The sequence below is a fragment of the Aedes aegypti genome, chromosome 2, assembly GCF_002204515.2.
Source record: "Aedes aegypti strain LVP_AGWG chromosome 2, AaegL5.0 Primary Assembly, whole genome shotgun sequence".
NCBI lineage: Eukaryota > Metazoa > Arthropoda > Insecta > Diptera > Culicidae > Aedes > Aedes aegypti.
This window is the reverse complement of record NC_035108.1, coordinates 249,118,360-249,134,374: the sequence shown is the minus strand read 5'-3', so window position 1 is coordinate 249,134,374 and position 16,015 is coordinate 249,118,360. Positions and strand designations below refer to the sequence as shown.

Genomic DNA, 16,015 nt, shown 5'->3' with positions numbered 1-16,015 from the left:
TCAATTCAATACACATCTAAACACTGTCAAGGTCGTATTCCTCCGTGAATGTAATGTGTAGATAATTTGTGACTATTATTTGTTTTTCGCATCAGAAATATACAAATAAAAACTACTTGAACAGCTGCTTATGGCACGTAGTTTGATATATTTTTAGGCTAATCTTTATAATTGAACATGTTCAGAGGATAAGAAGGATAGAAATAATCAAAGCACCGTCTTCAACCAGAGATTGAGCGATTACTAACATTGAGCAACGAACAATACAATGAGTGATTCAGGAAAGTATTATCTTTATAATTTTGAAGCATGCTTTGTCTTATGGTCTCGGAATGATCTCAATAAAACCCTTTTTAAATTTATGGTCCAAGATCAATTCCATATTGAACATTGTCTTGGTTTTCCCTGGCCATAAAGTGCTTGTCAACTTTTACCCTACCCTTGGCGCTTCTGCTCAGAAGTACAGCTAAACAATCCTCAAACTACCGGTTTTTGCTGTAACATTCAGCAATCCGAGGAATGAACAATATTATTGTAAATTCCTCCCTAACACTTCACCTTTAAAAGCATAAATGAACATCAGCCCACAATGCAGCTTGCATACAAGATGAGTTCCACCCGGATGAATCAAGTGAACCAAGTAAATTCTCGTCCTTTTCAGCCAAGCAATGTGATGCTGAATACAGCGGAACAGTTTGTCGCGAACTGTCGTTTCGTGCGGACGGGAAAATCAAGTGCGGTTACCCGGTACCCGGAAAAGAAGGTTTTCTCTCTTTGGATTTTTTGGATTCTACAACTATAACTATTCACATCGAACAGACCACCAGTTCCTGTGACTCAGTTCGAGGATTATCGAAGGATTAGGCTCAGAGGATTAGCAGCTGAATCTCATTAATTAATGGATTACTTGGCGAAAGTCAATGGTGTTGAGAGTGATTAATCGGCCTGTTGGTGTTTGCCGGATAAATGGATGATTGGAGTGATTGGTGATGGATACCATGCGTCTCCTTCGTGCTTGATATGGTCATGGTTTTGCCCTAATGGAATTTTATGTAGTCGTGGTCGGCGTTTAGTCTGCAAAGCGCGGCAAGTTAGTGGAGTGGAAAATCGTTTAGCACAGCGAGCGCAAATGCCTCATGCATTTATGTGTTTCGTTTTTCCAAGGCTAATACTGTAGAATAAACAAGTGAAACCGAATACATAAGTAATTAGGCACCTGTTGTTGGGCCATTTTCAACGGGTGCTGATATAAAAGAAACAAACGGTGCAAGTGAGAACAGATCTGAACGTGAAGTGTGCCGGAGAAAGTTCTAGCTCTTAGTGTGAAAGCAAATAAGAACTTCGGTGAGATGACTAGGACCAACGTTAGATCTCATTAAGGATATAATTTGCGGTAATGTGAAAATTTAATATACGCCCCATTATCTCACTTCAGTGTTATCGCTCTGTCATGCAAGTTCTTTTGTGCTAAAATAGGAATTTTCGTTCGGAACTAACATGGAGTTGTGCAAGGATTTTTTTTTCAACGGTATTAATGTACAAATAACGATATTCATATAACTATTGATATGCAAACATTATACCAGAGATTTTTTTGTTTGAATTGATAGAGAAAGAGTGGACACATTAAATTAAATCAGCCGTATGCCGTTTTCCTTTACCTATCAGTGAGTTTTTTTAACCGTTGGAACTAATGAGCTCCTCTTCCTGTTCGGTTGAAGCCCTGGACATTAAGTACACAAGATCGAAAATTTAACAATGTTGAGACTTAAAAGCAAAAATCTTTGTATTTGATAATTATTTCAAATACATGTTTGCCGTTTAGTCTATTTTTAGTCGAAATTAACCATGTTTTCTGATAGACTTTATCTTTAGCAGTGGTCGGTTTGTATTCATTGGCGTAGGAACAGGGGGACCTGGCCCACTCGAGAATCATCCAGAAAACCTCGCTTGTCGTACACAGCATCAACGTGGCTGTTCTGACTTCGGTGAATCGTGCGACAACCGAAAAATTTACCATCGTTTGATTTACTGTTAGAACTAGTTTCTTGTTGTTGCGATAAGCGCACATCTCCGTTGAAAAAAATACCGTGGTACAAAAAAGCGTCAATATCCTGGAAACTGGATTCCCAAACTTGTTTTTTTTTTAATAATGCGAAGAATGCTGTTTCAACACAAAGCAGCATATTCACTGCATTCTGATTTCTCACGTTTTTGAGGAGGCTTGTGATGATGATTTCCCTTATTAGAATTTACTAGAAAATCCATAAATTAACTTCAAGTTAATGTCCGAGAAAAATAATTGAAAAAATAGACAAAATTACTGAAGGAATTTCTCAGGCAATACATAGCGGGAATTTTTGTCGAAGGAATTTCGGAATGGGGTTTCTTCGACCATAGTGTTTTACTCCAGCAATAAATTCTCTCTTTGATTTTGATTCAATGTGTTAAGTATTTTTGCATGAATATATTTATTGCTTAAACTTTAATTTTTCAAAGAAAACTAATCATTTCTTAAATTGTTTGAATAATTTCCAACAGATTTGTAGCAAAGTTTTTAAAAAAAATTTCCGATATTCTTTATAAAATTTTAGTATAATCAAAATCCTCAAGGAACATTGAAGGGTAGCTTCAGAACTTTTGCAAATCTCATGGAAATTAGTCAAATAAAACGTGGGATTTGTTCATATTTTTTAAGCAAATTCCTGGTGGACATTCATTCCTTCTATGTCTACTTTTTATAAGCAAGTTTATTCCGGAATATGTCACCGGATTGAACAAAAAAACGCTACCTAATCATTCAAAAGTTTTCTCTCGTCATTCCTCCAAAAAAACATTAATTTTGCCAAATCTAATACTGAGATATTTCACTAGAAATTCTTCTGTGAGTTTCATCAAATATTTTTCTCAAAAATTTTGTTACAAATTCTTTCACGAAGTTCGTCAAAAGTCCTTTAGAAATGTTTCGAAAATACATCTCAAATTGCGTCAAAAATTCATCTGTGTTTTTTTTTCTAGAAATTTGCTTCAAATCCCCCGTTTATTCATGAATTGGAAAGAAAATTGTTTTTGAAATGTCTCTTGCTTTCGAATCTTCAGAGAGCATTTGTTGAAATACTCCAGGAAAACTTTTGCTTACAAAGTTAGCACAGCGGTAAAGGAATCTGTGGAGAAATATGTAGCAAATTAACTGGGAAGGGGGAATGGATTTATTAAGATATTAATATAGAAGTTTGTATTGATCTTCATTAAAACGCTTTTTTGGAAATAATTTTACCAATTATTGTCAGAATCCTATTCTTGGTTTGAATTTATGTATGATACGAGGGCTGAATTTCTAGAGGCTTTCTGACAGACTTCCAGAAAACCAGAAGTCAAAGAAGGATAGATTTCAAAGATAATTTCCAAAGAAAAATCTGATGGAATGTATAAACATGGTAAATTGTAGGAGTTTTGAGTTGCAGAATTCTCAACCGTTTTGCTTTTGGAGTGATTCGGAGGAATTTGTAAAGCAATCCCTTAAAATATTGAGATACTCATGAAGAAATTTTTGAACCTAAAATTGAAGAGTGAATACATTTTTTAATGTTATTTATGGACGAATACTGAGATTACACACTTAAATTATTTTACGGATTCCTGTGAAATCTCAACAGCTGAACAGTTCGGTGAAATAAATTAACGGAGTACGGTAATTTTTTACAGTATTCGGTAAAAAATCACCGTAATCCGTTAAATTCCGACGAAATCCGATGTTTTATTTCACCGAACTGTTCAGCTGTTGAGATAACGGTGAAATTCACCGTAGTGTGTTTAGTGTGTACCGCCCGAAAAAAAAAAACAAATATTTAGGTTAATTCTAGAAGCTAAAACTACTTGATGGAATTTTTGGAGATTCTAGAAGTTTAAGGATGAATTCCAAAATATTAGTAAGTATGATGAAAAATTTCTTCAAAAAATTTCTTTCGGGAATTTTTGTGGGATTTTCTTTTGGGGATTTCTTTAGTACGGTTCAAAGAAAAATATCTCCGGAAAATACTTACTACTAAATATCTGATATTTTTTTCGGGAGAATCTTAAGGAACAATAATATAATTCTCTAAGAAATCCCTGAACAAATTTCTCGGGAATTCTTTGAGTGTTTTCTTGGAAGAGTTTTTGGTAGAACATTTGAACGTATTCTGCTAGGAACTTTATAAGAATGTAAGAATTCTTTAAACATTTCTTTGTTAACATTTAAAAAAAATAAATAAATAAAATTTCGAGAGTTTTTGCTCCTTGATTTTAAAGAAATCTAAAAAATAATAATCTGTGAAAAAAAATGCAATCTGCGGAGAAATTCTTTGGGAATCCCTTTTTTTGCGGGAAGTCTGGATAATTTTTGCTGTGATTTTTTCAATCAAAAAAAAAAAGAAAGACTCGAAATAATTAATTTTGCTTGAGACATGGGAACATTGGCAGGAACCTGGAGGAATTTTCCAGAGCCTCACTCAGAACCGTCAGTACCAAAACTAAGGTCAAGGTACAAAACATTGCTGCATGGATGCTAAATGCATGGTTAGCGGAGGTCTGTTCAATTGCCACGATTATTGCGTTACATATTTAGGTTAAGTTTATTGAAAGCGTTTGTTTTCCTCTAAGCAGGTGAAATCAACTTTAGTACAAAAAATCCAAACTGCCAAGGCAAATGAAACGTAATATTTTGTTAACAAAATGTTAATATTGCTGTTTGCTTTTGAGGTGCAAATCTTCACTAAACGTTCTCCAAATGCGTTAACACATACAATCAAAGGACACTTAGCAACGATTTTCTAAATCACTGCCGACCGAGCAAGAAAATCTATCTACGGCACCGCATTTCTTGTGAAAAATCGTTTGGTGTTCCCGCATTTGATATTTGCGTGCACAGCCATAGAGGCTTAATTTAGTTTTACCAAAGTGTAATGATAGTCGTTCGAATGCATTTACATTTTATTTCAGATAAAAATAATCTGAGAATGATAGAACCATTACATTGTTCTTAAATCTAGTTTACATTGATTTCCATAAAACTTACTATTGAATGAACGTACCACTGAAGTGCACTGGTGCAAAGAAGCAAAAAAGTTAAGGTTGTGAATTGTTTTCTACATTTTCCTTAATACATATCAAGATATTTTTACATTCATTCTTTTTGACGAGGGCCATGTTAAAAAAAATATATACAAAATAAAATTTGTCCGTAGCACGCTAAAAACCATTCTATTACTGAATCAACCATCCTTATAAAAGAAAATGTAATAGTGAAATTAAAATTTTCTCGCAACATATGATACGTACTATATACGAAGCTAGTTTGTGCTATCAATCATACGCTCTACTGCCTTTGAATGGGTAGGTCATATTGATTTATCCATAATTAAAATATCTGTATAATTAAATTTAACGAAACCACCAATGATCATTGATTCACATCACGCATATTTCAATGCACATTGATAAGCAGTAATTCTATTTGCACTCAGTTACCTCAACACTGCGCTAATCCTGGCGCTTTCAAATATGAGCTCCAAACAATAGCACCATATCACGATAACGGATAACAACATCAAACGAATGTTTGCTCTCTCACTGACATGCTGCGGAAGTGGCTGCAGTATCGTTCGTTTAATCCCTAAAGAACTCCTGCGAATCACGAATACCGGCTTTCAATAACCAAAATGTTGTTCCACATGAAGAACACGTGCGGGAAAAAGGAAGGGAAAATTCAAAGCTGCTGCAGAAGGATGGTGTTCCTGAAAAATGCATAATTTATGTGATTGCGAAATTTAACCCCCAAATAAACAAAATGTGGGTCCTGCCAATTATGGTTAATGCGGTTCGGTCGCCACACCAGAGGATCGGTTGATTTATATCGGTTGTTTGCTCAAATTAGCACTCCCTGTCAATAAATTTTGCGTTTTTTTGGAAAAAGGAGAACAATGTACCTACCGTGGTGAATAATAGATAAACGGGTAACCCACCAACGGAAATGGGTTTCTTGATTGTGACTTCACAAATATTTCACCACATCACATACAGAATTTTTTCACGGTTTTTTTTTTCTCTTATCAGTCCGAGGACCATCAACCTCGAAAAGAAAACATAATTTAAAATAAACATTCTGTCCCGAGTAGTACAATTTGTTCGAAGTTTTTGAATAAAATATACCGGTGCAAGCTATAATGAGTGCTAAAAGGTGAAAGCAGGTTTACCTTTTCTAAATGTTGGATTCACTAGTTGAGTGCTAACAAGGTGTATAATTCATTCAACCACTGAGCTCGAAGAAAAAAGAAACAATGATTTTGTACAAAAAATGATGTTTGCAATTTTGTACAAAAAATGATGTTTGTATTGATACAGGGGATAGGCACCGGAGATGTTCCGAATTTTTCTGAGGGTATATCCAAATGTATTTTTTTCTGTCGCTAGTATTTTTGTGCGATGTAGAGTTGGATAGATGTTTACAATTTTCCTAGAAACTAGAACTAATAGGAAGTTGAATGCCACCGGACGCATTAAGATTCGTTAGAAATATTCAGAAATATGGTTCCGGAAATATGGTCAGTCATGTTTGTGTTTCGAATCATTAAATATTATCCGAAGCCATATCCAAGTGGGAATGAACCTTCAAAATCATGTTCCCAGAAGCATATTCAGAACCGTTAGATGCACAGACCACACTATACTAGGTTCCAAATGCCCTTGGGGAAGTGGGCAATTAGGAACATATCTGGAACCATATCGATATAGGCATCAAACTTCATGTTTTTCAAAGGTTATGCCTTCTGAAGCATTTTCAGCATACTTTGGAAAGCATAACCTTCGAAAATTCTGAAGTTGGATGCCCATATTGATGTGGTTCCAGATATGTTCCTAGTTGGCCACTTCCTCCAGGGCACCTGGAACCTACTATGCACCGGTCTGTGCATCTAATGGTTCAAAATATGCTGCTGGAAACATCATTTTGAAGGTTTATTATTGATTAATATGGGTTTATTCCCATTTGGATATAACTCCAGATAATTTTTACATGATTGGAAACACAAACATGACTGACCATGTTTTCCTGAACCAGTTTTACGGAAATGGTCGTATTTCTGAAGATTTCCAATGAATTTCAATGCGTCTGGCAGCATTCAACTCCCTATTAGTTCTAGTTTCTAGAAAAATTGCAAACATCTATCCAACTGTACACCGCAAAAGAAAAAATGACAATTGGACATGACCTTGGAAAATCCGGAACATCTCCGGTGTCCAGTGGCCCATATGCATATGCCAAGGAAGTTCCTGAAACTAGACCAAATTTGCCTATCTCAATCCCCTGTTGTTCAAACACTGTGCACGCCTTATACGCCAAAATCATAGAACGTGATTTAGAAAATCGTTCATTTCATAGGGTACATACAATTGCTTACCTAGTTTGTGTAGCCGCTCTTGCTCAGTTTTTTTCACAGCCTTCTGATAGTGATCTCAGAATCCAAATGAGCGGTGTGCTAATGGTGAAAGAACGGATTTTCTGACGAAATTCAAGATAGTGGCCCAATTCAAAATGGCCGCCAATTTTTCCAGCTTCAAATACAAGCTACTTCCTTCCTCTAAACGAAAAAGTTTGCTATGTATTCTAAGGGAAAAAACACATATCACATGAAAAAAAACTAATATTTATGATAAATGGGCTTTTTTGCAAACTGTTCTGCTAGCTGCCATACGATGGGTCCATCAGTTTGAGTAAAACAAATCGACCACCCGCTTCTAGTTTTAGCATATACTAGCAATCAATGACATAAAATTGGAATTCTACTTTCTAATATGGCGGTCTGGTTTCAGTGAGAATTGTTCATGAGTAAAAGGAACAATAATATTGTGAAGCTCCGAATCGTTGTTGGCAAGCGGGAGCCCCACGAAGAACCTTTCATTCTGACGTTACTGTAGGAGTGAGGCGTCGAAGTTGTGCCATGCCTACTAGATCGTTTGATGTCCGATCCGATGCTACATTCTCGGAGTTCTATCAACAGGCTTTTGATTGTCAGCCATCATAACAGGGTTGGAAGACAAGATCTATGACAATGTTCTTTCAATACCACACAACTATGGATAATATTGAGATTGATTATTCAGTACAAATAATTTAATAAAAAGACTACACATAAAACGAAGGAAATGATACATTAAACGTTTTTGAGTTTGTAAATTTCTTACTTTCTTGATAATTGCAGGTTTTGACTATTGATGAAAGATTGGCTTTTCAGTATTGACAAAATTAAAAAAAACTGTTATTTCATTTTGTCTGACATTTTGGTTCATTTGGGATCTTCTTCAAGGACTCTGTAATAAAAACTTAGAACTGTAACAGTTGGTAAAAAATCAAACATATTAAAATTAAACATGCAAAATTTATAACAAAAACCAAAAAATCCAGAGTCCCAGGAGAAGGTCCCAAACGGACCGAAATGTTGGACAAAATCAAATAACAGTTATAAAATTTTGTCAAGACTGAAAAGCCGTCGAACAACCAACGGTTATGACTACATATAACCAAATTCAGCTCCACAATTAATAGTCCTTCTAGGTAGAGTTCTATTTGATTAATGAATCATTCTGACAAATGAGCTCCGTTTAAATTGCATTCCGAGTAATGGTATCCCGGGTAATGTAGCGGATGTTCCATCGATTCAAATTTGAATTCAGTCGAACCAACCCCAGAGTAGACATAATTACGATTTTCTTGATGATGTAGCGTACCGAAAATAGCACCTCTCAAAATCAGATGTTTTCAGGATAGGAATTTCCCATGACCGATATTTTTCATAACTAAATAAATTGTCTTGCATTGACAATTAACGTTTCCATTTAAGCTCATGTTTCCAAGAGAAACATGTTTTCAAAAACAGACCTAGAATGATTCCAGGCATCCGTGTTATGGATCGGATTGCAGACCTTTTCGAGTTATGCCATTAAAACAAATAATAATGTTCAAAGTGATGAACATATCCATCAACATGAATTCCAATAATAGCTACTGCCATTTTCATAGAGCTCCACCCTTCTTTTGAACATTTGTCATTCTTCTGAATTAAACCGGCAGAAAAATTTTCGGCGGAAAGGTTGCAATATTTAACATTAGAAATTTTCCCTTCTTTCAAGCGTTATTCTGTTGAGTCATTGAATTACACAAATAATTTCACGCAAAATTTTGACATATTTGATCGACTCTCCCTTTGTCAATTTTGTCTCCTTCGCCACCTTTTGAATTAATGTAATTTTTAATTGGTGTAATCATAGGACAAGACGTAACAGCTCAACTGCGACTGTCCTGTTTATTTTCACCCAATTACCCTTACGGCATAGAATAAAAAATTTCAAAACTTTTTGTAGAAAATTTAGCTTATAAACCAGCACCTCGGCTGGAATACCAACAAAGTACCTTATTGCAATTCAATTTAACAATGTGGAAGTAGGCCTTTGCCAAAAACAACAAATAAGATGTGGTCTTTTTTGACAGGCAATTGGTTTCATTTTTGCAATTTGACCTAGCAGGTCTTGTCTTAGATATCATCTTCTTCTTTTTCTTTCTGATATGACGTTCCAACAGGGTCAGAGCCTGTTTCTCGGTCAAATATTCAAATTAGCACTTTTACAGTGATTAACTGAGAATGTACTTCGCCAAATGACAAAGCAACTCTATGCTCTTGAAAGTAGAAGGATTTTCCAACCCAAATAAAACCTTGACCTGGGGGATTGGTATCCGCGCCACTTAGCTGTGGTCTTGCTGAATAGTTACGCGTTATTCGCTACGAATATTAGGGCTATTGTAAGCCGTTCAGTTCTCACATTCTCACCACAAAATCTGCGGTTGTTTATTTTTGATGCATTCCGGGAAGTGGTATTCCGGAAAAAGGGCTTCCGGGAAATGGGTCATTCCGGGAAATGGGTCATTCCGGGAAACGGCATTCCGAAAAATGTCATAGTATCATTCATTTTGGGTGCTCCTATGATTTGCATACAATCGAACAAAATCGAAAGAATTACGTGAATTAGGCTTTGAACGTTATATGGAAATCTCTGAGTTAATGAGAAAAATGGCCCCAGTTTACAAAAACGCTTTTCGTTAAGAGATTTGAGACCGAACTCAAGTTCTACTACAACTAAGCTATCAAGGATAAGTGACGAAATCTTCAAAATTTCATCTACTTATGATCGTAGACAGTGTCGGATTTGGACTTCAGGGGGCCCGGGTCAGATCTCTTGACGGGGCCCTTAGTACAAAATGGACGCGAAACGCAGAGCATAAAATAAGAAAGTACTACTCTTTTCACTTCTCTGGGTCTTAATCAGGGGCCCGGTGCATTTGCCCCTTTGGCACCCCCCAAATCATGATCGTAGAACATATTGTTTGTAAGCGTTTAGGAAATTCTTAATTCTCATCGATTTTTAATATTCCCAAATGTACTCGATTCTAATGAAAATAGATCTGAAATAGAGTGTCATGCTAATACACTTCACTTTAGCATTCGTTTTGCTAAACTTATTAACAGACAATATTTCGTTTAATAAATATCATGTGGGTCTCGCACTATCAAAGTTACCCGCATCAGTGGTGCATTTGAACGCGTTAAGTTCGCGTGCCAGTTCAATTTATAAAACGGAGTGATCAACTAGGCTTGCTCATTGTTCAGTTCAAAAATTTGAACGCAAGTGAACAGAAAAATGAACGCAGATGGTTTTGACAGATTTCACGGCATTTCAACGTGCCAAAGTTGTTTTGAAGGTGCTCAAAGCAAGAAATGCTATATTTATTATAATTCAATTGAACTTATTATCAATTCAAGAAATATTTCCCAAATTTAAACCTTAATCCATGCTTACCATTATAATGCATTGCGATCTAAACGAGCCGTTCGAGAGCAGCGACAGGCTCTGGCTCGAGAGTTCATTGTCTACTGCGTTGTCGTGTAAAATTTGAACGCGCTCCATTCATTTTTGGCTCGCGTTCAGTTCAAAATGCAACACTGTCCAGCATTATTAAAGATACCCCTTTTTCGGTACCACACAATGAATCTTCAACACAGTGACTACAATTTTGCTAAAAAATAACTTGTGACAAGATATCTGCCTAACTTTGGTTACAATAGCTTCAATACTGATTTCAAGTTTTCAAATTTAGTATAGGGTAAGAGTTTGCTAGCTAGAACTCAAAATATCGATACTTTAATGACAATCATACTTCACATCATCCTAAAACTTATATTTGCAGAAAATTATACACTAAATATTCATTAAAAATTGACCAAAACCGGGTTAATTGTAATACATCCAAAATATTGCAGTTTTTCGCAAAACTAAGTTAAAACGTAAAATGTTGGTGACTTTTTCACATGATCATGATATTTCGCTAAAATTAAAAGTGATATGTAGATTTTAGACAATTTGCAAATATTTTCGCGGGATAATATATGACTCGTACGTTCGCCCGACTGATCTGAACTTTTGCTCCACTATGAGCCAAAATAGGTTTCCAAACAGTTGTGCAATAAACTAATACACATCAAAGCATCCTCATGATAGGCCTAGAAACGCCATTACATAAAAATCGAATTAGATAAGTAGATGAAAATAAAAGTCCACGAACTTACTCGTTTATTTATACAAATTACATCAACCCTGCAAAACACGGTAGATGTAAACGTCAGATTGATAAGTTTCCTCGTATAAAACGCTATTTTTAGTTCAGGTGTACATTTTGGTTCGTCCCTCACACTCGTAAGAAGTAAGTCGAATCAATCCGTAGTAGCTGTCAAATCAACATTTGTTATCATAAATTAAGTCGCATAAGATCACATATTAGTTCAGTAGAAAATGTATACACTCGCATTGTATGCCATTCTTCACCACTTAATATATGTACGTCTATGGCATCCACTTTTGTACGTAGAACATCCTATACGTGACATTTTGCACATGTGAGCTTCGCATAACGCAAAGTGTGATTTGATTATCCAGCTTTTTACGCAAGCTTGCTATAATTTCTGAATCACCCCCTTCTTACATGTCTTGCCAACACTATAATTTTTTTATAGTTCAATCAAAGCAAGCTTTGTGTTTACAATTATTAAATTAGCCTATGCATGCTGTAAAACGTTTGACTTTTACTGTGCGCCTTGTTTTCAAGTTGCCCGTGAGAGAGAGCGAGACAGCACCAACACACGGCGCACAGTAAAAGTCATGAGAACAAAAGAATTTATGGCATGTACAAAGGCTCATGTCAGAATTTTTCACGCGTGTCTTCAGTCTCAGGTATTCAGGATATCCATATTAGAAAATAATTTTGAATTTTTCTAGTGCTGTGCCTATTTTTTCATGTTGACAAGTTGAAAGTTCAAAGTGGCTAACCAAGGACAATAATACAAATTGACTTGATACCCAGTTATGTTCAATAAAATGGTTTATTGAAGAGATTCCAGTGGGAGACATGCAACTAATCACCATACAACACCACGAAGCATGTGAATAAAATTGGGCCAAAATTATTTGAAGAACCTTTGTTAAATTCAATGGGTCACTGCACAAAAATCATCCTCTCTCTTTCACTCTTACATAACATTTGTAAACAACAAGGCCAGTAAACGTTAAAATCTCATACAAAATCTAATACAGTGCAGAGCCCCATAAAAACCTCATGCTCAAATTATTATTCATTAGGTAAAGTCTCCCAATTCGCACCTATTGATGTGGCACAATAAATTAATGGTTTTCTATGGACGGTTTAATGAAATACGTCTTGAAATTCGTCCATTGAATGACAAATAAGCTAGCAATTGTTGAACTAGATTTTGAACCTGTGTTTGAACTGACATGTATTACGGCTACAAAACATCGGTGCAACATTTCAACACGTTGCAGATTAGATTAACTTCGTATTATTTCTGTTCTAAACGGCTCATCTTCGAATCAAAATTAAAATCTATATAAGTATCCACCAATTTCAACAATTATCATAAGTTCAGCGTCGGATATCTTGTGGTTGTTTTATGGATAAACGCAATTCTCATGTTCGACGAGGCTCGTAAAATTCTAACGACAAACTTTTAAAATGTTTTGCGACAATGATCATTCAGTGGAGGAGGGGAGAGGGGTCTATATTATGTTAAAATAAAATAAAGCAAATGATCATATTTTTTGACGTTCCTTTGATGCAGCGCAAGTGATTTGCCAAACTCTTTTTACTCCAATAAAAAAGATCGAAAAAGTATCTTCGATGCCTAAAATGAGAAAAATAAATGCATTAGAATGAAATATAGGGGCCTATTTTGTAAATCGAGCAGATTCACGTGACTCGGCTGTATTCATTGTCGATCAAAGCAAGGTATTCCATTAAACAGCTCGAATATTCATTATCATCGAATGAGATTTTATTTTGTTCCATGCAATGAAATTTCAACTGAACAATTTTCACGTCTAAAAAACAAATATCCATAGCTTTTCCAAATCTCAATCGAATTCTATAATATTTGGAGTGAAAGTCTCTTACTTGAATAACATTCGAACCATCATGAAATACATGAAATTAGTTTTAAATTGAGCTAGAATTCTAAAAAAGAAATTCTTGTCTCACTTGAACTTTCGCTTCACTTAACTATATGCAATAAATATAAAAATAACTTGAAATTTGCTGTCCTCATAGACCCAAAAGTTTTTGAAGAATATTATACCTAAGACTTTTAAAAAATAGCTTGTATAACAATATCTATTAACTGACAATAAATGCTAAAATTGTGTGGGCTTCGTGGTTGTTTGGTTAGTGTAACCAAGCAGTTAGCCGCATCGAGTCAAGGAGTGTGGGTCTCATTCCCGCTTCACTCAAGATTTTATTTTGTCTAGAATGTTTCTCGACTGTGCCACTGGGCGTTGCATGCTAGTCCGTTGTCTAGTATGGTGCTTCCTTCAAAGGGCAAATCGGTCTACTGAAAGATTTAATGTGTCGATGTCTTTGTTAGAATTTAAGCATGTTTCTTAGTTGAAACAACAGTCAAAGTTCAATCTATGAGCTTCCCTTTTTAGAAGGTGATTGGCGATTCCAAGTTAGGGCGAAGAGTAAAAAAAAATCATTACACTTTTTTATATTAAATTTAGGGGAGGGATTATAAGAGTATGTTTAAAACTACAAATTGAACTTTAACACTTCACTCTTTGCAAAAAAAAATAATACTAAAATCACTTGTAAGGCGAGCAAATACCTTTAAACTCTAATATGTGTTGCTTATCTTGACAGATAGACCTATTTCGTCTGCGACTTACAGACTTCTTCAGTGTCGAGTGCTCGACTTGTTACTTACTTTTACAAAAAAAATCGCCATAGATCACCCATTGTCCTATATAAAAATTCTGAACTCAGATCTCGATAGGTATTTTTACGATGAACAACATTGTCGAAGACCACAAAGCAATCTGATGCTTGTAAAAAAAGTTATTAAGCATAGACTATTCGGAAATTTTGCCCGATTTTGTTATTATTGTTATTCCTTTACGTGTAACCAACGTCGCCTTGCCAATCGGTTTTCATTGAATAACTTTTTTCACAAGTGTCGGATTGTTTCGCGGTCTTCGGCAATATTCTTCATCGTAAAAATACCTCCCAAGTAACAATTCCACAGCAATTTGGCATTCGTGTGGATTTATCAATGTTTTATGACAGTTACGTGAATGCTATAACAGCTAAAGGCGACATTTAACGTTGCTAGAAGATGCTATTTTGTAGGTCAGCTCATAGTTCTTTTTAAAACCTTTTGGAGACAAAATATAAAGTCAAAATGTTGTGGCTACAAAACCAGCTTTATTGCAGCATATGATACCTCATTTGAACTGCTTGAAGTGGCTGAATGACACTTATTTGTTACGGCTATGATAAAGAATTGATATAATACACCTTGTTGTCATAAAAGCTGCTTTTAAACTGATTAGCTTGCACTTGAATCTGGATAACTTACCTTATCATACCTCTTAAATCAGTATTGGGACTCCTAATATGCGATAACACCTTTAGCATTGCGAATTTATAACCCACCACATCATCATTGACATTGCGTCATTAATCAAAAATACTTATTCTTAATATAAAAACGCCAAACTAATGTCCGTTTTCATTGTTTTTGCGTATTTTCTTCAAAACAGCACTCGCAAACTGTCAAACTTTGTTAAATGCTGCTTAGTTACCATAAAATGTGAAAAAAAGCTGAATCGTCTTCGATCAGCATTTATTAAGGCAATTTTACAACCACAAATGCTGAAGCATAACAGTGTGCCCTTATTCGTGTATTTATAATCACAAAACAGCATTTGTCGATGAATCAATCAATTATGGTCCCGCCATATTAATTTCACTCCGGTTGCCACAATTTCATTTTTTTCAACTCATATTATCTCCATGAATTCGCTCATAAGATGCTATGGTTTGATGATTAAACTGTCTAAATTTAATTCAATGCACAATTACTGCGCAATCAAACCAACAAATGTTGAATATGTTTTGTTAAAATTACTTTGATAAAAGTCCCCCTTATCCCACCATTTTCAGGGTGAGGGGGCAGTGAGATCTATAATAGAACTCATATGCGGTGCTAAAGCGCTTTCGAAAAGCCAAAGAGGGCAAAAAACCTCTGTGATTCAAAACTCCCGTGAATCCTCTCTCCGTCGGTTCGCGCTCGTGAGTAGTTTCAAACAACAAACAGTGCGGCATCGATAACCCGCCGAACGTACTTGAAGACAAAAAGGGTAAAGAGAGTGTAAAAAGTTCGGTCCGAAATATCAGGTGTTGTGTTGTGTTGCCAAAGAGCGTGAGAACCATCAAAGCGAAGAGCAAAATAGAAGCGAAACGAGAAAAAGTGAACCGTGGCATTATCTCTTGAGATACCCAGTGATTAGTAAACACTCACCAATCTATACGTGAGACAGTGAAGAACATTATCGTGTAGTGGTTCCCAAACAATTTCTCCGGCGA

General features: G+C 35.6%; 1 protein-coding gene across 1 annotated transcript in view; it reads left to right on the top strand.

Moving 5' to 3' along the window:
* The first annotated feature begins 697 nt into the window (after nucleotides 1-697).
* Nucleotides 698-16,015, top strand: part of LOC5569370 (ras-GEF domain-containing family member 1B) — a 166,532-nt gene continuing 151,214 nt past the window's right edge. Inside the window, exon 1 of the mRNA XM_021844775.1 lies at nucleotides 698-1,393. The gene's annotated coding sequence lies outside the window, so the exon portion shown is untranslated. The remainder of the gene's footprint in view (nucleotides 1,394-16,015) is intronic.